The sequence below is a fragment of the Crocuta crocuta genome, unplaced genomic scaffold (assembly GCF_008692635.1).
Source record: "Crocuta crocuta isolate KB4526 unplaced genomic scaffold, BGI_CrCroc_1.0 scaffold397, whole genome shotgun sequence".
Taxonomy (NCBI): domain Eukaryota; kingdom Metazoa; phylum Chordata; class Mammalia; order Carnivora; family Hyaenidae; genus Crocuta; species Crocuta crocuta.
This window is the reverse complement of record NW_027527387.1, coordinates 1,257,228-1,267,010: the sequence shown is the minus strand read 5'-3', so window position 1 is coordinate 1,267,010 and position 9,783 is coordinate 1,257,228. Positions and strand designations below refer to the sequence as shown.

The 9,783-nt window shown below is 32.8% G+C and overlaps 1 protein-coding gene across 8 annotated transcripts in view; it reads right to left on the bottom strand.

Moving 5' to 3' along the window:
• FOXP2 (forkhead box P2) overlaps positions 1-9,783 on the bottom strand; it is a 588,171-nt gene that overhangs the window by 507,498 nt on the left and 70,890 nt on the right. The window contains exon 1 of one of the 8 annotated variants that reach the window (XM_077752297.1): positions 6,867-6,895. The exons of the other annotated variants lie outside the window; for them this stretch is intronic. The gene's annotated coding sequence lies outside the window, so the exon portion shown is untranslated. Of the gene's footprint in view, positions 1-6,866; positions 6,896-9,783 lie in introns of those variants that run through there. 8 annotated transcript variants of the gene reach the window in all.

The following is a 9,783-nucleotide window of genomic DNA, read 5'->3' as shown; positions in this document are numbered from 1 at the left end:
GAAAGAAGGAAAAAAAAAAAAAAAAAAAAAAAAAAAAAAAAAAAAAAAAAAAAAAAAACCTTGAAGCTATCAATTAATAAAATCAGGCCAGGGTAAGTGAAATAAGAGTCAGAAATATGCTGACTACAGACAGATGAGGCCAAAAGGGCAGGCATGGTCCAATTCTTGCAAGGACTTGTAGACCACATTGAAAAAAGTTTCCATTTTACCCTAAGTTCAAGGGGTAAAATTTAAGATTTTAATACGAAAATAAAAATCACCAACTCTTTATTTTAAAAGTTAAGTCTTGCTACCCAGTGAGTCAGAGGGGAATCAAGGGCATAAAAAATAGTCATGGCAGTTGTTGAAATAAAAGCTTTAGATTAGGGTACTATCAGGGGCATGTGGAGAAAGAAGTACACTTGTGATCAAATTTAGAGGTTCTTCAATCTCAACGGGCCTGAGAGAATGAGGATGAGAAGGGAGATGTCCAGGTGACCCAATATTGGAGATCCAATCTTTCTGACACAGGAAAACTTAGTGCCATTCACTAAGACAAAAGATATCCTCAGAGAAGCATATTTTTAATCGATGATACAGGAGCTGACAATAAGCTTAATTTTAGATGGATTCCTATGTGACATTTAAGGAGAGATGTCAAGGAGACCCTTGCAAATCCAGATCTCAAACTCAGAGGAAAATTATTAGTTAGAAATACAAAAATGGGAGTCCCAACACTGCACTCAAAGCTTTGGAAATAAGTGAGATCATCTAGAATAATGTACATACAGAGTGAGAAGATAAAGGTAGAACACAGGAAAAGACCTAACTTTAAGAGGTCAGTAAAGAGAGGACTCACAAAGGAATCTTAGTAAGAGGAATAAGTGAAACAACATGACATGAGAATGTGAGATGGTACAAGGAGGAAGCAGTCAGCAGTGTGAAATATTTCAAGGAAGGTAAATGATTAAAACTGTCTATAGACTTAGCAATAATCTCACTGAAGGACTTCTAGTGAAGCCTACTGGTGCAGACATACAATTTTATCCATTCCTAACATAATTACTAACATAATGACGATATAATAAAAATTTATGAACCCATGACAAATATCACAGGAGAAGAGGTGGAACACACTAAGACATGCCCGACACACCTTTGTATATACTACATAGTCTAGCACAGATCCTCAATGAAAGCTGGTCAACGAATCAATTAGTACTTTATTCAGCCATTTAATCCCATCTCGCAGAACAAGAAACTGATCCAGGAGTCAAAAAAAAAATGTTGAAGAGAAGTCACACAGAACTTACACCCCAGAAAAGTTTCAAAACTGATGGCATCATCCCTGTCTCCCTCAGAGTGGACTTAAACCATCAATGTTATATTTCTAGTTTTTTTTTTAATCTAAAAAAGAACCCAGTGTAATACACCATAGTTTATGATTTGCTTTCTTTTTTTTTCCCCCACTCAAAGGAACTATTTTGGGCTCACTTAACAAAGATCATTTTCTTCAAGCACAGTTTTAAAGGATGTTAACTGCTCAGCTGTTGTAATTCATATTCATTTCAACAAGGGCTTCCAAAGAATTGCACCACAAGGTAAAAGGCTAACATTTACCTTGTAGCACAAGGTAAAGAGACAATGTCCTTTTATGAGAAATAAAAATTAATTCATTTGGGGCACGTGGGTGGCTCCCTCGGTGAAGCATCCAATTCTTGATTTTGGCTTATGTCGTGATCAAATGGTAGTGAGATTGAGCCCCTGAGTCTGGCTCTACTCTGGGCATGAAGCCTACTTAAGATTCTCTCTCCCTTTCTTCTGCCCCTCACCCGCATGTGCATTCTCTGTCTCTATATCTCTCAAAAATGCAAAATCAATTGATTCACCAAATATTTATTAAAAGTAGACTATACACCAGCACCACTCTGGGCACTGGGGACACAGGGATAAAGAATGCATTACACGAGTTAATGTAAAACTGAATGGAAATAATGAGAGTGGGAAATCAGTAATCACTGATTACTGATAAGACACTGATTCTTAAAATCTACTGGAAAACAAAAATTACTCTTTTTAGGTATTTACATTTAAAAAGCATATACATGAGCATTCAACTTTACAATGAAACTACTCAGAAATTATATTTCTTTAACCACCTCAATTCATGATCTATGCAGACCTAAATTCAAATATAACTAGATTTAAGATAACAACTGATAAAGTCAAATTCAAATCACTTAATCATAAGAAAATATTCATAAGGACAGGAATGCAACAGAAATATTATTTTAAACTGCACAACAAAACCCAAACTGGCTTTTGCACAAGCCTGCAAATTACGAGTTAAGTATAAAAGATTTTGAAAAATCAAGAAGCTGGTAATAATTGAGTTTCAATTAAAAATTACCTGTACAATTTATTCTGAAAACCAAACATAGAATTTTTGAGTTAAAGTTGGTTCATTAATTTGAAACACATCTGTTAATGAAAACAGTATTGATGTCCATGATGAACAAGATGGAGGGACAGTGATAGAAAGATTCTGGGGGCGTTGGGTGGCTCAGTCAGTTAAGCAGCCAACTTTGGCTCAGGTTATGATCTCACAGTTCATGAATTCGAGTCCCTGTGCTGACAGCCCTGTGTCGGGCCCTGTGCTGACAGCTCAGAACCTGGAGTCTGTTTCAGTGTCTCCTTCTCTCTCTGCTCCTTCCCCAGGTCACACTCTGTCTCTGTCTCTCTCAAAAATAAATAAACATTAAAAAATTATTTAAGACAAATTAATTGAAAGAAGGATTCCGTAGAGCAAAATTGCACTTTTCATTTGAAGAGAGAAACCAGGGGTTGACTAGATTGAGACTAATTAAAGATCATGGGAAAAATGGCAATGAGAGATGAAAATTATAAAAAGAGATTAATGGCAACAAATAAACTAATTAGATTCCTTTCTTTGAAACTAATGTTGACCTACCTCACTGCTAGTATCAAATTAAAAAATCTAAATTAAAGGTCTTGCTTTGGTCATTCTACCAATACTGACTCTCTCTGCTGCTCTTACGTCTAATAGAAAAAATAAATATCAGTATGATCTACTAAAAACTATAGGAATACATGCTAATTTCAATAATCTCAATGGGACCAATAAAGCAAATTCGGGCTCCGCACCACCATTTTGCTTAGTATCAAATCTTCAGTAAGAATTTCACAAATGTATAACTCTATTAATCAAATGATAGAAATTTTTCAAATTATATAAACTTTCCAAACTATCAGTATACATGCCACTGGGTAATCAAATATCAAGACCAAATAGATGCAATGACTCCATTATGCAGGAATAAGAGAACTCTAGTAAAGAAAGAAATTTCAAAGATTGAAGGAAGCTATCTTTAAGTGAATGGCTGGGAAAATTCACATGAATCGCATGGACCTTAGAATGAGCATTTTATAGGAACATAAGCATGAGTAATTTAACAGTGAAAACAATCATGATTGAAGCTTTATTTAACCCATATGCCAGGTGCTGTGCAGCATGCTTCATACCTTCCCCACTAATTTTCCCTAAATCCTAGGATACTAAATTTTATATAATGCCTCTTAAATAAGCAGCATTTATACTTTGTACTTGATGAGTGTGACTTACAATAAAACAAAAATTATCACTTCATAGTATAACCCTATTAGAGAGAAATACAGTAGTTTATTGAAGAAATAAATTATGTGGTATTCTAAAACTCATTCTGCTTCAAGTTATAACCTTAGCAGAACTCTCAAATTTATACCTAATAAGAATATAGAGATGTATTTGTTATGGTATTGTTTGAAATAGTAAAAAAAGAAAAACAACCAAATTGCTCATCTACCGAGGAAGAGATTTTAAAATTAGCATGCTTTATTCAAATCATGGAATGTAATAAAGCAGTTACAAGCTAATTAATTATTATCTCCCAAAATGGCAAAGATGAAAAAACAGAATCTCAATATTGGCAAGATACGGAACAACTCGAAATCTCATACAACAATGGTCAGAAGGTAAACTGTGACAAGCACTTTAGAAGATCGCTTGCGGCGTCCACTAATGTTGACACTATGATACAGATAACCTAGGATACACATACTAAATTGATATGATGATGCAGATATCTATCAAAATTCTACTCTTAGCTATATAGATGCACACAGTATGTAAAGGGCATGTACAGAAATCTTCAGAGTAGTATCACGTCTAATAGTTAAAAACAAGAAAACAACCTAGATGTCCCAAAATAAAATGGAAATAAACAAACAATGGTATATTCATGTATTGGAATACTAGATAGCTTTCAGGATAGACCCTTAGACACAATAACATAGAGAAAGCTCGTAAACCAAATGTTAAAAACAAAAGCAAGGGGCGCCTGGGTGGTTCAGTCAGCTAAATGTCTGACTTGGGCTCAGGTCATGATCTCACGGTTTGTGGGTTTGAGCCCAGTGTCGGGCTCTGTGCTGACAGCTCAGAGTCTGGAACCTGTTTCAGATTCTGTCTCCCTCGTTCTCTGCCCCTACCTGGCTCGTACTTCCTCTCTCTTTCTCTCTCTCTCTCAAAATTGAACATTAAAATTTTTTTTAATAAAAACATAAATAAAAACAGAAGCCAGACACAAAAGATCGTATGCTAAATGATTCAATTTATATAGAGTTTGAAAACAGAGAAAACTAATCTATTTTGTGAGAGGCCAGGATATGGTTTCCCTGGTGGAAAATGGCAAAAGATAGTAACAAAAAGGAGGAAAAAGGATAGGAGCTCTTACAGTACTGGTAATATGCTACTTCTTACACTAGGAACTAGGTACACAGATGCATTCATTCTGTGAAAATTCATCAAGATGTAATTTAGGACTTTTGCAGTTTTCATTATACAACTACAAAAATCGTGAATGTAATATATATTACATATGTATTTAATCAGCTTACTCTAAAAAAAAAAAAACTAAAAAAATCAGACCTGTGTGTATCAACATGGATAAATTCCCTGTATTATTTTGCAAGTAAAATTTTTTCACAAGGGCAGATTTGATATGATGGCACTACCATTAATCTTAAAGTCACAAAAAACAAAGTGTAAGATACATAGATAAACACCAACTTCAGTGTAGTAAAGAGAGAAAGAGAGAGAAAAGGGGGCAGAATGAAAGCACACAGCTTTTTCTATATTTGTGGCATTATATTTCTTAAAAAGAGAGTGAAGTCTGATGAAATATAACAAAATATTAACATAAGTCAAATTTGAGTGTCTGAATGCCCAAATATTATGTTATTTTCTGAATGCTTACAATATTTTAAAATAAAAATCTTAAAGAAAGCTATCCCTTTGGATTCTGAAGTAAACAGAATATTTAAAATATTTTTTAATGAGAAACATTCCTAACAAATTTGCCCAGATCAACAGATTAACAAATATTTTCATTTAGCTTAAGTGAATATGAGATGGCAGACGGGTGCTTACTTTAGGTAAAGGTTTTAGGTTTTAATACACATAATACCTTTCGGAAAAACCTAAAATATGGTCCACATATAGAAGGAAAATAACGGTATACCCTTATGTGTCAAAGGAAAAGTTAGGCCTTTTAAATTGTTCAATAATAAAATCACCAAACATTTGAGAGAGTTCAGCAGAAATGACCTTCAGAGCCTATCTGTGGAAAACATACACCTTCAAGATACTCTTTGATACCTGACCCAAGACCATGTTGTTACTTCCTTCCATTGTTCCACAGGGCTTTCATCAAAATGGGGCACTTAAGTAATAGCGGTTACACGGACAGAACCGTCAGCTCTGCAAAACTAAGTCATCAATATAACCACTAAAATATGTTATTCATCCCAGGAATACTGAGTCCCTTGTCCCGGATATAATTTTGCATCACTAACTTGGAGGTGGATTCAATGTGTGACTAACTGGTCTTTCAAACAGATTGGCCATCATCCACTGTGGGTTTAATAAGAAGTTTTATCGTCACTATCCTGCCTTTAAAATATGAAGAGGTGTAGGAAAAATACGTTTTAACTACTTATTTTTTAGTAAAAGTCACTTCAAACCAATAGGTTAGGCTTTGCTAATAAATACTTAGCCTGATGGATTTCATCCTCTGTCTTTAAGCATTCTTTCTTTTGTTACAATCCTTCTTGAAGTATCTGAGAGCAACCAATTAGTTAAGATTTAAGGTAGTATTTCAGAAGTCACAAGACACAAATTCAGGTGAGATATTCAAGCAAGACACATGGGCCATTTCTTTAAGATTTTAACAGCTGCTTTTACTTAAGAAGTCTACACTATTAGAAAAGAACATGGAGTATTATACTTTATTTTGTTAAATTTCTATGCTACAAAGATTCAAATCAGTTATGGACACAGTTGTATAAACCTGCTCCCAATAAACTAGTGCCTTATTATTTAGTGAAAATGAAATCATACAAATGTCAATTTTTCAGAAAGATTCAATTTCAATCTTGTATTTTTTATCTTGTTATAGTTGATATGTCTCTTTTCAGACATTTAATAAGTTATTTTGTTTTTCATATTCCCAAACATCTTCTCAAACTGACCAATGCACATCTTTTTTAACTCAATCAACATGTACTAATTAATAGATAATTCTCTAAATTACATGTTGAATGAGAATTAAAAAAGAATTTTGTTGTCTGCCAGGAATTTATAAATGAAAAATATTCTTTAGATCTTTTAAAAGTTTATACACATTCCAAGTAGATTAAATATAAAATTATGAAAATACTAGAGCTCAAAGAAATAATAAGCTTTTAAATATTTCCATGTGGTGATAGAATTCATTATTTTCTAAATTCCAGAATATATCCTTTCCAGAAGAATTCTCTACTTCAGAACTTACCAAGTGGAATAAATGGCTCTATACTGCACATTGCTGTAAGAGAGACAGAAACAGAGATAGAGATATATAGATGGATATAGAGAGACAAAAAGAGAAAGAGAAACACAGAGATAAATATACATATATGTATATAAACACATAAATACATACAAATATACATACACATTCATTTATACACACACACTTCTACATATACAGAAAATAAGCAAGAGATATACCACTGCCTTTAATTAAGTACTTGCTGTGTGTTAGGTAGTTTTGTGCTTGGAGATTTAATCTTCATCTAACTCTAAAAGGAAATTATTGTTATTACTGTTATTATTATTATTATTACTATTACTTTCTCACATGCCAAACTTAACCCAAGATCAATATAAATAAACACATGGCAGAGCAAACATTTGACCCCAGGTATGTCAAATGCAAATATGGGACTATTTCCTACATGATATGCTTAAAATTAAGTTTCAGATTTTAAGTATTGCTTTGTGTCTCTTTAACATAAAAAAAAAAAATCATTCTGGCACCAGGAAGAAACATAGCTGATTTCTGAAACAAAATCTGATTTTATTCCCAAAATTTCAATATGGCAAGAGAAAAGTTGCTACAAAGATAATTCTTAGTTGAATATGTTCAAAATGTAATTCCTTGGTAATCTGGGTTTTGGCCAAGACAAATCAAAATCATAGATATATTACAAATGCCAAGTTTTCAGAGAAACAAAAAAAATCCAATAGCAACAGATGCATTCTCCCTAGACATTTGTGTTGAGCCTAGCTATATCCAGAATCTGAAGAAAAGGGGGATTAATTTTTCTATTTCATTTTTATGAATAATAAATTCCTGGTTTCTGTTAATGTCAACCAGTTAAATAAGATTATACTTACTCCTTAGAAAATTAAACAAAAGAATACACTGAGAGAGAAAAGAGAAAGGAAAGAGGGAGGGGAAGAAAGAAAAAAGAAGAGAAAATTTTAAAGGGGATTAGGAAAAAGTCCATATCTGGTACTTTTAAAACTGAATCTACATTTGAAAATTTGTATTCAAAGATGGGATACAAAAAGCATCTGTCTTTTTCATTTTTTTAAAACATACTAATGTTAAAATTAACAAATTAAAGTCCCACTTAAGTAAAAAGTATTTCTCAGAATGGTGGACCCCTGCACAAATTGTATTAAAATTTAAGGAAAGAACAACTCAATAAAGAAAAATGTTTCAATATTACAGAATGAATTTGGGTTATATTATCCAAAAATGTATTTATTTTTAAAAGCAAAACTAAAATGTCTATCTTAAAATAAAGACACATTTATGCTAGGTAAATAAATGCTCATAAAAAGTTACTAAATACATTCAAGTGTAGAAGTCTTCCTTTATGGACAGTACTTTTTCCTAAATGAAACACACTGTTTTGTGAGATCACAAAATACTGATTTTAAATTATATCTTTTTAACTTTGAATACTCAAAAAGATCAAATTTAAAATTATCTTTTTCTCAGAATTCTAATTAACCAAATCATTAAGACTTTTTATTTTTTAAAATTATATTAGATGTGCAAAAAATTATCTAAAATATTTTTTAGGGTAGTTTTATATTCACAGAGAAAGTGAGAAGAAAATATAGAGTACCCATATACATTCTCTTCCCCATCTCCAAAATGCATAAAGTCTCTACTATTATTAACATCTTACATTAGTGTATTACATTTTCCACACCTAATGAACTCATAACACTTATTAACTAAAGTACAGAGCTTATGTTAGGGTTCACTGTTAGTTTTATACAGTTCTATGGGTTTTGACACATTCATAATGTCATGTATCCATCATTATATTATGATATCGAGGAGTTTGACTACTCTAAAAGCCCACCTATTCAAAAAATAAAAAATAAAAATGATAAAAATCCACTAATTCATCAATCCCTCTGCCCAACCCTGGAAACCACTGATCTTTTTAAGGTCTCCATAGTTTCACCTTTTTCAGAATGTCAGAGAGTTGGAATCATACAGCTTATAGCCTTTTCAGATACCTTCATTCATTGACATTAAATTTCCTCCATATCTTTTTGTGGCTTATAGGTCATTTCTCTTGATCAATGAATAGTCCATTGTATGTATGTATCACAGATTGTTTATCCATTCACCTACTGAAGAACACCTTGCTTGCTCCCAAGTTTGGGCAATTGAATAAAGCTTCTATAAACATTCTTGTATAAATTTTCATGTGGAGATAAGTTTCAACTCATTTGGGTAATTACCAGGTAGTGCAGTAGCTAGACTGCATGGGAAGTATTGTATTGTATGTATGTTTAACTTCATAATAAACTGCCAAACTGCTTCCCAAAGTGGTTGTATGACTTTTCATTCCCACGAATGATGAATGAAAAGTCCTTCTTGCTCTACATTCTTGACAGCATTTGGTATGTTAGTGTTTCAGCTTTTAGTCATTCTAATAGGTATATAGTGGTATCTCATTGTTAGAATTCTAATTCCATAATGAAATAAATACTGAGCACCTTTTCATTTGCTTATTTACCATGTGCATATATTTTTTTCATTAGATCTGTTTAAAGTTCTTTTTATTTTTATTTTTTTTATTTTTTATGTTTATTTAATTTCTTAAGAGAGGTAGAACATGAGAAGGGGAGGGGTAGAGAGAGACAGAAGCACAGAGTCTGAAGCAGACTCCAGGCTGTGAGGTGTCAGCACAGAGTCTGACGTGGGGCTCAAACTCATGACTGCAAGATCATGACCTGAGCTGAAGTCAGACGCTCAACTGACTGAGCCACCCAGGTGCCAAATTACTGTGGCATTTTACAAAGTCTTGAAGTCAGGGAGTGTCAGTCCTCTGACTTTGTTCTTCTTCAGTATAATACTGTTTATTTGGTGTCATTTGTTTTCCAAATAAACTTAA